We start from the raw sequence: 12,897 nt of genomic DNA, 5'->3' as shown, positions 1-12,897 counted from the left end.
TCTAAATCACGATACCATTTCCAACAAATAAAACAAAAGCCGTTTGGAAACGATGAAGCTATGTTTAAGAACCTGGCCCGCGGGGATGTTTTCAGATGTGTTGAAGGAGCGTCGGTCTTCACAGCGATCAGGCCTCCACGTTCTACTGCCGCGGAGCAATCTGCACTTCAGAGCTACGTTCCCCAGCAGCTCCGGCTCGTGACACCTGTTGTCAGCACGCTAGCTTCACCATCTGCTACCAGGCAACACTTGAGGCGACGGCGTCCTTAAGGACGCCAACAAAGCTGACGAGCGGTGTGCCACTGCAGCTGCCACTGTCTTCTAATGAGCGCTGTTGAGGATTCGCCACGCTGAACTTCTGGGCCCTGAACGGTGAAGGGTCATCGTTCAGTTCATATCAATAATTCATGCCGCTGCTCGACCCCCCATTGTGAAACAGATCCTGTCCGGAAGTCCTGCCAACAGTCGCTCAGACGCCGTCTGTACCCGAGACCATGATGACACCACAGAGATGCATTAGCCTTGATGTAACCCCCCATTAGCTGCTACGCAACTCTATTTTAGCCCCACCTCAGAGTGTTATAACAGCAGATGAAAAACACGGTTCATAGCAGAATTTCCTGTTTAAAGTAGTGTTGTTCTCCATGATGGGGCGTGGCCTCAGAGCTGCTGCGCTCGCCGTGCGTGTGTTTTACTGTGAAACAGACGTGAAGCTGTCAGCAGCTCAGCTGAGACTGGGGGGTGCGGAGGGGAACGCCACGTAAGCGACAGTAACCTTTCCCATCAATGACAGTTGCTAACCGCAGCGGGGGGATTTGGACCTATTCTGTTTGACTTCTCACAAATTAGTGCCTTTTTTTTTCTTTCTTGGCTCCACTTACGAGGTGTCCGCGATCGCTTGCTGCGCCGAGAATAACTGCACACCCGAGGATAGCGAACGCACCACAATCTGTAAACATTTACATAAAAAACAGAAGAAGAAGCTGAGACGTGCCAAACACTCGACCCTCCTTCAGAGGCAACAGATGACTGTTCCCAGCTTTAAAGATTCATTCACCAGAGTCAAACTGGTCTCCCAGTTCCACTTACACCAGCGTGCTAATGAGGTCCCTGCGCGCTACGTTTAATGAATCCATCCAACTGTCCGGAGCTAATTATCATATGCTAATTAGCACACCAAAGAGCAGAGGGAGGATGATGTGTTTGTTGGTGCTTTTTGTGTTTTGGTTCATTTGAGCGTCAGTTCAGACGAGAAAGATCAAAACCATCAGCGGAGCCTTTTAACTTCCACATTTAACGAGAAAAGGTCATGGTTAAAGGTCGCTGAGCGTCGTCTGTACTCGGAGAGACTAGCACGCCGAGCTAATGTAGCAAGCTTGTCTACAGGTTTGATGCTCGGAGGTGGCTGATGAATGAGGCTCCGCTCTGTGCTGACACGTGTTGTCTGGGGTAAACTCTGCCCACTTTGAAGCCTTTCTATCTGTGGCGTCTGAACGTTTAGGCGTGATCTTTGCCGCCTGTTTCAGTCGCAGCATAAATCAACAGCACCTGATCATGTTAACAAGAGGTGGAGGTGGTGGTGATGTGTGTGGGGGGTGTTGTTGGTGGAAAGGGTTCAGATAGAGCCTCAGATGCCAGGTGCAACCAATTCTTCCTGCAGAACTCTGACAGAACCCAGCAAGAACCCCCTCCCTTCCCATCAGGAAACAGAAATCAGGGTGCAGCACCTGGCCACAGCCCACATTGGATCAGTTCTGGTTCAGCGTTCCAGAAAATGGGACACGGACCACAAACAAATACAAATACGTGTTTCTACTCCAGAGATGGTGGTTTAGTGGATACGCTAACCAGGACCGGGGGAAAACGGGTCCGGCTCACCGAGCAGGAGACATGTGAGGAGGGGCCAGACCCCCTGAGAACATCCAGATGGACCTCAGGGTGGAGATAATCAAGCTGGCTGCTGTCAGCGCTTCCTGTTTTATATCTCTGGAACCGCTAGCTCAGAACCGACCATCAGCAACACGTGAACACGTGAGCTAATGCTCCAGCCGTGCGGAGCATGTTCCACAACTGCTAAAGAACAAAAGAAATCAACATAATAATGCTAAGCTAAGCTAACAACATCCAGCAGATCTTCCTCAGATGTTCCACTGGTCCAGGACCAGCTCGACCACAGTGACACCTCTAATATTACATTACTGCAGCCGTGAAATGCAGGGTGCTAAAAATAGCACCAGTGGAAGAGCGACATGTGTTTACAAACATCGATGACCTGCGGCGCCTCCGTCAGCCGCGTTCATTTAGAACACGGGAGGCATCGTCAGCGCAACGGTTCCCCGCGGCAACAATAGCCGACGCCAGTCGGGTGAACGGCGGATGTTTATAGGCAATCAATCATAGCGTGTCAATCGTGGGGGGAGTTGTTGGTTATGTTGTTATGAATGATGGGTGCCTGGACCTCCACCCACCTCCACCCGCTAACAGGTACGGTAACAAGTCTCCAGAACTCATTTTAGGCTGATGAGAAGATGATAAAGTCATTTAAATGCGGTTAAAATGGCGGTGCCAGTCATCACCATCAGGAACGAAGCAGGTCTCCTGACAGGTGAACTGTCGTATACTGGAGTTCACCAGTGCTGGACCGGGGCTGTAATGGTCTCCATGCCAACTGGTTATTAGAAGTCTGTCAGCGGCTCCACAAAACGTTTGCCCGGGGCTGATTACACCATCTCTAAGGGAATGGAGGCTTTAGCAGCGCTAACAAAAACAACCACATCAGCAGTACGCCTCGCTGTCGCCACGGTGATGATTTATATTCTCGACGTCCTGATTCAGATTTCCTGCTCGGCCCAGTAAGAGTGAACATTCTGACAGAAGAACCACCCACTTTCAGCCAGGTTCACAACAACCTATCGATTCTACCAAGCTCTGATGTGTGTTAGATCTGGCGCCATCTACTGGTGAAAACAGAGACATTTCTGATACATGACCACCAGATCAATAAGTAATTTAAATTCAAGTTCAGGCTCCTCTATCGGTTCCAGGCTGCTGAGGAAGCATGTGGTGGCATGCTAGCACCCGCGGTGGGAGACCTGCCTTGACATGGAAATATAATATATAATAATATAATAATATCTATGTCTGTGGATTAACTCATATGTCTGAAAGTAAAACAGAAATATTCAAGGAGTCGGAGTCTGAGGTGGGAAATGTAAAGAATAGAAGAGAGAAGCTGCCATGCTGGATTATTTCCTCCCAGATTGTTGGGTGAGTCAGGACACAACTGCAGGTTGCTCTGCATGCTAATGAATTAGCGACACGCGAATCAAATTAAGCAAATGGAGCGTACGACAGAAATGTGCAAGCGGCGTTTTGGGGACAGAACAATTTCCTCCGCAGTCGTAGAAAAGATGATTTTCCGGTTAAGTGAGTGACGGGTGCGTCTGTCCTGCTCGCTGACAATAACCCGTCATTTACGGCTCTTAATCTGGCCGAGCACCGAGCGCAACATTCAATTAACTCATCAAACAGGTCAGGTGACACATCTGCCGCGCGTCAGCTGCTTGTTCTTCCATCAGCACATGGTGGTTCAGAGAATTCTGGGAACTTTCAGCTTCTCTGAGTGCCGCAGCATCACACCTGCCTCAGCTACCTGGAGAAGGTGGAGCCTCGGGTCCCAGAGCACAGCATTGGTCGGGCCAGCAGCTGGCTCCGCCTCCTCATTGGCTCCGCCTCCTCACTGGCTCCGCCTCCTCGATGGTTTATTCCTGGATTTACTGGAATAACTGCAGCTGGGAGCTCCAACAGAAACAACTGGTCTCACTGGGGTGGCACCAGTCACCTCCCAGTTCAGTGGCTTGAGGTGATGACAACTAAAGTCCTGATGTGACATCACAAACCTTCATCTTCTCTTCGCTGCACTTGGAATAAAAGCGTGTTTTTCTGCACGGCGCGTCTCTCCGTCCCACAACTGTCCTCAGATCAGCCGAGACACTCGTGTTTCATGTCAACGCGTCCACGCATGGACGACTAACTGGGACAGATTAAAACCACGCTCGGCTGGGTTGTTGCAGTCTGAGCAGGAAACCGATAGAGGAGCCAACGATATGAGCACCAACAATCAGATGATTCACCGGCAGTTTTCTTAACTTTAGTGCCTCTTTGTTTTGATGGAGTTCACCCATAAAATTTTAGCTAGCTAATAAAATAGTCATGCGACATCAGTTCATCGTTGTTTGTCAGACAAGCACAAGTTAAACATGACAAGATTTCCTGTGCAGAATTTCAGAATAATATTCTGAGACACTTATTAGCTCGTCATTCAGTTTGTGCATGAAGCTAATCGGCTTAGCTTTCTTTTTACGTGCTAAACTAGGCTAACCCAGGTGCCGGAGCGACCCGCCCTTCAGCCTCCTCTTCCTCACTGGTTTCTCTGGTGGTCCACCTCCCTCCCGCTGAAGTGAGAGAGTTGGGACGTCTGTTCGCCTTTGATGTTCCATTTTGAAAAGAGCTCAAAAGAGGAAGTGACATCCCAGTGGAGAATATTATGCTAATCTGTGAAATGTTAATTAGGCCCAAAGGGTTAATTTTTTCTGCTTCATCAACGCTGCACTTTAATCTGCTTCAAATGTTTCCAAATAATCATGTTACAAATTTCCAAACAGCAGATTTTCTCCGATCCGACAGCCTTCATCTTCATTTCAACCACACACACACACACACACACACACACACACACACACACACACACACACACACACACACACACACCACACACACACACACGCGGAACCAGGAGGAGGTCCAGAAGATCCCACAAAGAACCAACAACTAGGAAATTCAGAGACAGGAGAGGTGAGAAATTCTGGAGGTGAAACTGGTTTTGAACTTTTTAGACACAGAAACAATTTCATTACTTTAATCCACCTGATGTGAAAACGTAATCAAATCAATGAATTAGATTCCAAGGAGAAGCAAGGAGTCAGGAACTCGAAGGAGAACCCGCAGTCAGTCACACGGGAACAAACCCTTTCCGTCCTTTATCTGACCGTCATCATGAGGAACCAAACAGAGAACATGTTCTCAAGGCTTCTCGTTGCTGAAATTAATCTTTTAACACATGAATGGTTTCCTGACTGAAACGATCAGGAATTCACTGGTTCTGGAAGCTCGCATCTTTCAGGGTGCGTTCAGGCTAAACGATGAAGCCAACGTCTGCAACAGCTGAAGGTAACACGAAGGAGAAACACAACACATCTGAGCAACAAGAGAGAAGGTGATGGCGCCGTTCCTCGCGTGATTCCTGACAGCCAAAAACAGATCCGCAGTGGAGAGAGACTAAAAAAGCAACAGATTTAGATCTAGTGGGTGAGGCTGAACTAAACATGACAATTCCACTGGTGTACTGGTACCCACTACCATGTGCCACATTAACCAGTCCCGCCAGTCTCGGTCCCCAAGCATCTGTCCCAGTATCACCAGTCAATGTTTGGGTTTTTAATTACGGATGGGTTGACTGGTTTAAAATCAAAACCAGTTTAAACTGGTTGAATCTAGCTGCCGAGAAGCAATGACATCATTGTGATGCCATCAGTGGGCGTGACCAGTTTAGCCCTGAAAATTGTTTTGGTTCATTCATTAACTGTAATTTGTTCATCTTAGCTTAAATTACAGTCGTTTATTTGCCTCCAACTCTGGAGACTTCAGCGGTTCTGCTTTATTAATATTTAATTTTAATCTCTATTACTGCAGATTTTCCCTCTTAGCATCACCCGCACTGACTTTGGGAGTCGCCACGCTCGCTAATCTGTGTTTTATGGGTTTTTGTCATTATTTTTAGGTTTTCGTCCTTTTGATGCGACTGAGTTTTTGCTTCTTGCTCGGCCGTCTGCCAAAACATTTAGCCACCTCGCTAAAACCGGCGCCGACAGACACGTCCATGGGGGCGCGTTCCCGTCTCTATTCACGCGCTAAATATTCCACCGCAGAAAAAATAAACTAATGGCGGCTAAAGTCGGCGTCCGTGGAGAGCGCCGAGATACGGCTTTACTCACCATAAAGGAAGCCATTAAAGGAACATCCCACGAGATGACAACATGGCAGCACTGATGGCGGCGGGGGGCGCCACCCTTCTTTCATCTTCAACAAATCGCATTAAAAATGGTGGTTAGAGAAAGTTTTAGAGCCGCTGGAACGCAAGTGTGTTTAATGAGATCTGTTTGAATACGAGTTATATATATGTCGCAATGAACTTTTACTCTATTTTTTTAAAGGCAACAGAAGAAGATCTGAACTGGACACTAATTTGCCCGATATGGAGACACCGATTGAACTTCATACCTGCACGTCGGTACTTTGAATTACGCAAATTCTGCCACTGCTGTCGCTGGCTGAGGTGAAATGCATTGTGGGATAGCTAGCTGTTTTACGCAGCTAATCAGACGCAGAGGAAGGCTGCAGAACCGCTGGGGCGGAGAAAACAGTTCTGTTGGCCAAATAATGCGCCCCCCCCCACCACCATCTCCTGGCAAGAGCGGGCAGTGGGTGCTCGACAAAAGTGCGGTGGACAGGGATGAGTCAATGCTTCAAACACCGAATCCATAATTTGTAATCTGCTCTGTTGTCCCCCAGGAAAACAGCCTGTTCCTGCAGCAGCTTGAGTTTTTCCACAGTCGACCCTGGAACATTGTGACGCTGAGCATGATGGGAACTGTGCGTCTGAGAAAGGCCCCCCTCAACTGATGCCCACAGTTCCGGATTATCGTCAGGCTGCTGGAGGTGGACTTACCGCTCCCACATTTTTGGTTTGTGGACAGGATGTGCCTGCCACGGCCATTTCCATAAAACCTGTTCTGATTATCCTGCCGGTCCTCCCGGCTGTCCTCACTGTCCTCATGGTGGTTCTCCGGGCTGTCCTTACAGCTGTCCTTATGGAAGTCCTCCCGGCTGTCCTCACTGTCCTCATGGTGGTTCTCCGGGCTGTCCTTACAGCTGTCCTTATGGAAGTCCTCCCGGCTGTCCTCACTGTCCTCACGGTGGTTCTCCGGGCTGTCCTTACAGCTGTCCTTATGGAAGTCCTCCTGGCTGTCCTCACTGTCCTCCCTGTGGTTCTCCCAGCTGTCTTTACTGTCCTCATAGTGGTTTTCCCTGCTGTCCTAAAGCTGTCCTTATGGAAGTCCTCCTGGCTGTCCTCACTGTCCTCCCTGTGTTTCTCCTAGCTGTCTTCACTGTCCTCATAGTGGTCATCCCGCCTGTCCTACAGCTGTCCTTATAGAAGACCTCCTGGCTGTCTTCACTGTCCTCATAGTGGTTCTCCCTGCTGTACTACAGCTGTCCTTATGGAAGTCCTCCTGACTGTCCTCACTGTCCTCCCTGTGGTTCTCCCAGCTGTCTTCGCTGTCCTCATAGTGGTCATCCCACCTGTCCTACAGCTGTCCTTATAGAAGACCTCCTGGCCGTCCTCACTGTCCTCCCGCCGGTTCTCCTAGATGTCCTCACTGTCCTCATGGTAGTTCTCTGGGCTGTCCTTACTGTCCTCATGGTGGTTCTCTGGGCTGTCCGTACAGCTGTCCTTATGGCAGCTGTACGGACAGCCAGGAGGACCGTACAGCTGTCCTTATGGCAGTCCTGGCTGTCCTCACTGTCCTCACAACGGTCCTCCCGGCTGTCCCCCTGGTGGTTCTCCGAGCTGTCCTCACTGTCCATGTGGCAGTTAAGCTGCTGTGGGGGCAGGACGGCTAAAGTGGCCAACGGGGACGTAACGTTTCATCAACATCAGGAAAACGAATTCCAGTCAAATGGAAACTGGGTCAGGTACCAGCCATTCGGTAACCACGGCGACCATCCGTCCTCCACAGGTGCTACATAAGGGTTATAAGCATGAAAACAGTTTGCACTGCAAATGAATTCTCTCTAAATGGCATCAAGACCCTCGGAGGACGGCGCCGAACGGGCTCTGTTCCTGACACATCATGAATAAAGAAAGCTGGCGGTTTCCTAACGGCGTTGCTCCCAGTCCTCTGCTGGTAATGGACCAGTGGAAATAAATGTAATCACTGCCCTTTGTCCTCCCCACTGACATCATTGTCTTCCTTCCCCCGCGCTCTGGATAATAAACAGAAATTTCTTACTCCGAGTTGCCACCTCAGACGTCTCCGGCGCTCTGACATTTAAGCCTCGTCTGTAAACACGGTTCAGTGATCCAGCGCCCATGATGACAGTGTGGCCTTTAGAGGAGCCTTCTGATCGTGAACTTCCCAACAACGTCGCCCTCGAACACGCCATCGCCGGGAACAGAACATCACCTGAGGCGACCGCCAGTCTCAGACCAAAAGGAGTGAATGAGGATTAAAGGGCTGGGCCACCATCCCTTGTTTTCCTCTACAAACTGTACTGGGGAGATAACAGGATCAAACCTCTATAGAGTTGAGGTGGGACATGAGAGCATCAACCCCAAGATGGCTGAAGGGATCCACCCTGAAGCTCATTGCTCTTGTGTTTGATAATTGTGATTTCATGAGCGAGGACTGCTGTTTCCATCCCAGTGAAATATTATAATACACTGAACTGGGAGGAAATATTATTTTTCCTTGTTTTTCTGAGGTTTGTTCTGTTTGTTTGCTGGATTTGAGCCTGAATTAAGTAGAGCTGCTTCAGGATTCATGTGACAGCAGCTCAAGAACAATTTCCCTCCCTCCATAATCAGACATGCTCCTCTTCAATGCTAATGGCTCAGCGGAGCTGCTCTCTGCTCGGGCTAAAAGCTTTTCAGTGTCAGGAGGAGAGTCGTGAGCAGCTCCCAGAGAAGATATGAGCTCCTCACTGCTGGAAGACAGAGAGGATAACCTCAAGGTCAAAGGTCTCGCCCAGCAGGTTCCTCTGCTGGACAAGGATCAGTTTCTGATGGATGGATGATGGATGGATGGATGAGTGGGTGGATGGATGGATGGATGGATAGCTGGGTGGGTGGATGGATGGATGGGTGGATGGATGAGTGGATGGATAGATGGATGAGTGGGTGGATGGATGGATGGATGGATGGATGGATGAGTGGGTGGATGGATGGATGGATGGATGGATGGATGAGTGGGTGGATGGTTGGATGGATGGATGGATGGATGGCTGGCTGGGTGGGTGGATGGATGGATGGATGGATGGCTGTAATTTCTCTGCCCTCAGCTGTGACTCCGCCTCCTGGCTGTCTTAAAACCATCATAATCGTGACGTCAGTCTTCCTGCTTTTAGGAGTTTTTTTTATAGTCATTGTTTTTCTTGCCATCACTGCCACGACCAGAACCATCAACACGAACAACACAACAGAAAATGAAAGACGATGAGCGCTAACGTGCGCTAACTTTCAGCTAGTAACGCTAACGCCAAAACAACCCGTTGTGAGTTTTTCTCGTTTTCTGCTGCAGCCTCGCAGGAATAGCTGCACATGTGGCCGCCTGCGTGGCTTCATCCCCTGATGTTCAGACACATGATGGTAAAAGCTTCCTGTCTACAGCGAGTCAGCCGAGAGCCGCCGGGGATGTTTGATAAAATATTTGAGTCCTTGCAGAGTGACAGGATGACTTCAGCTGGCCACTGCAGCTCATCAAATCTTGCCCAGAATGGCTTTGGACGGCTCATCTGGACGGCATCAGATGTCAGAAAGTGAATCATGCAGACACCAGCACTGACATCCCATCCTCCCAAATGAGCAACAGCTTCAGGCTGCAGCGCACGCTGCATCCTTTCACCAGCGCAGCTCGTTTGAAAAGTGTTCACGCCGCTCCGCTCCTGATCCGGTGAACGCTGTGTGGGCACAAACCGCCGCAAATGAGCAAAGATGCAAACACGACCCGCGAGGTGGAGATGAATGTGCGTCGGCCTGCATGGGAGGCGGAGTAATCCGCCGTGGTGCCGACCTCGAAGAACCTCCAGATTGTATCAAAAGTTTAAATCTGTTTCAAAAAAGGAAAATTTGAGTCTGAACGGAGGCCGTGGGAGGACGCCGCGGGCGCCGCAGCAGCGGCAGCAGCGCGTCCAAGAGAATATTCAGATTCTACAACTGGCAGGAGCTCTGAGGTCAGCAGCAACAACACAGCCCACACTTCATCCAGAACCATTAAACCCTGCAGGAACCTTTCGATGCTTCAGAACCGGCAGCGTCCGGCAGGCCTCTAAAGAGCGACAATTTAATAATTACAACAAGACCTGATGAAACACTGGAGGGCTTTTAAGTCGAAACGACGGAAACAGGAAGTGGCAACGGGGGACACTCTGACAACATGGTGGTAACTGGGTCAGCCAGGGAAGGACTTAAGCAGTATTTGGAAGAACGCCTTTAGAGACATAACTAATAAGTTGGTGCCTAATGTCGTCACGGAGGAAAAAGCCCATTAATTTTTATTTTGGGCAAAAAGAGGAGAAAGAGGAAAAGGAGGATTCACATTTGCAAGGGCCAACTGAGGCCACTAGCACGGGGGCTAATGCTAGCGACCACATTTACAGCTGTATATTTCCATGCAGTGTGGCATACAGAAAGCTCCGTTACAAGGATTTTGTGTTGAGAAGAAGAGTTTTAACTCATGCTAACACATGCTAACAAAGATTAACTCAGGAAAAAGAGTCATTTCAAAATCTTTCATGCCAACGTCGATTATTGCGTATTTGACAGGATAAAATCAGCCAGCAAATCCAGTCCTGGCCAGCGTGTGGCGTATGTTACATGCTTTTATAATAAACAAGGACATAGTTGTCATCATGTTTAAAAACAAAATGCCTCAAACGCCCCCTAGTGGCTGACAACAGAAGACTAAGCTCCTCCTACAAGGGGGGAGCTGCTGCTGTTTCGTTAATCTACCGTCCGAGAGACAGAAACAATCTCGACTTTATGCTTTAAATAGCGGCAGATTTTTGTTCTTTTACATCTTCTGTCATTCAGAATATAGCCAGGAATCAGCTGTCGCCATGGCAGCCGTAGTGACACTGGGCCTCCGGTACGTTTCTGGGTTTCGTCCGCGTGTGTTTGTGGTTTCCTGGAGCAGAACTGCAGAACTGTCCTTTACTGCTGTTTTTAGCAGCGTGACTAACACCGGCGTGACCCAGAGGTCGTCCAACAGGACGGGACACGGCGAGCTGAGGCCGGGCTATTCATCACTTCCTGTCGGGGAGCCTGTTCTCTCCCGCAGGCCTGCTGCTGCACCGCGGATCACCGAGGACAAATGTGAACAGCTGACCAAGGCCACGAAAGTCCGTCCTGCACCAACATCGGGGTCGGCGCACCAAAGGTGATCCATCAGACGTCTGAGTGGACATCTGAGATATATCTGCTGCACTGGGCTGCCGGAGCCTTTCCTGTCTGCTTCTCGACTGGATCCACTGGAACCAAAACACAGAGACCAGAGCGCACTCCCAACTGCAACTGTCAGATACATCGAACGCCAACAACTGGGCCAGGAAGTCAAACCAGTCAGTCACTGACAGGTTCTACAACGTCCCACCAGCTGCAGCAGCAGCAGCACCCTCCTGCAGCCACGGTCAAACACAGCCCAACTGCTCGGAGGTCACATGACCAAACATCAGACTTGCTGCGGATGAGGGAGAGTTCTTATATGCTTTATGAGGACTTTGTGTCCCCATAAAGATGGCAAACTCCCCAAAACAGCTACACTTCCTACAATGCCATGAAGACAACACACAAAGCTTGGGCCTATGGGGGTTCTGGACAGGGTTCCATCATCTTGTCAGAGACTGATCTGTCCACATTGGCCGTAAACGCGGACAGGAGGCGGGTCATTAACCCTGGTAACCACTGGCGCGCCAGCGCCGCTCCAGCGGCTTCTCGAAGGAAAAACAGGGAAAAGCAGCCAAACTAAAGAGACTCGTTCCACTTTTGCTGAACTCAGAGAGTAATTGCTTTCCTGTACAAGAGATTAATTACACTCTGCTGTGATAAATACGTTTACTTTGAAGGCAGGCACAAATTTAATTAATAGAGATAAATATTTAAAGGAAAGCATGTATGAGCACGCTGATGTGCGCTGGCAGCTGTATAAAAATGCCATGGCTTTTTACCGCAGTTCCACACTAACCAGGGAATAAACATCTTCTCGGGCTTAGGTCAAAGCTGCTTCAGAACATCTTTGTCATCATTACACAACAAACAGATCGTCCACCCACGCACGTGAACATGCACCAGCAACCTTAGCTGCAGCAGTTAGCATCAGGACTGTTAGCGGACACTCTCACTCCGCCTGATTCTCGTTGGCTAGCAGCTGGTTAGCACAGTTCGCATCAATGGAACCAGCATCTAGGTTAAACCAGCCGCTGGTCCTGACCGGATGTGATATCACCCAGACAACATGATGGCGCCACCCACGATGGAATGGTACGATAAGGCCGAGCTCCATGCGGTTGCTGTCGGGATGTCTAACGATCACTCATCCACGGGGCGGCGAGCTGCCTGCCGCCCGCATCACGCCTGCTTGGCAGTGAGCTGATGACTCCACTCTGGAAATGTGACGGTAATGGTCCTGACACGGCGAGAACTAACTCAGGCTGTAGCTGCCAGTGACAGAAATCCGCAGCTGAACCCGGTCCGGTGTAAAAGAGGGCTTTTCTTTTATTACCGTCATCACGACTGTACATCATTTCTGAATGTACAGTCATTTGGTTTCATTTAAATGTAAATCTGGGCCCCGAACTGCACACGGCGACACCGGCAGCAGCCCGGCAATGATGACTCATTCCTGGAAAACGTAAGAACCCTTCGCTTGGCGAGAAAATAACAGATTTGACCTTTGTCTGTTTCTGTGAAACCTCGTGCAGCAAAATGACAACGGAAAACTCCACATTTTCATTTAATTTTCCTTCTAGAAACTGAAACTAGCTGAGGTTCTGTGTCCCATCAAT

The 12,897-nt window shown here is 49.4% G+C and overlaps 1 protein-coding gene across 1 annotated transcript in view; it reads right to left on the bottom strand.

Annotated features, from left to right (window-relative positions):
• Positions 1–12,897, bottom strand: part of unc5db (unc-5 netrin receptor Db) — a 58,376-nt gene that overhangs the window by 43,326 nt on the left and 2,153 nt on the right.

Source organism: Takifugu flavidus, chromosome 5, assembly GCF_003711565.1.
Source record: "Takifugu flavidus isolate HTHZ2018 chromosome 5, ASM371156v2, whole genome shotgun sequence".
Classification (NCBI taxonomy): domain Eukaryota; kingdom Metazoa; phylum Chordata; class Actinopteri; order Tetraodontiformes; family Tetraodontidae; genus Takifugu; species Takifugu flavidus.
Note: the sequence above shows the minus strand (reverse complement) of the source record. Positions and strands in the feature narration are given on the sequence as shown.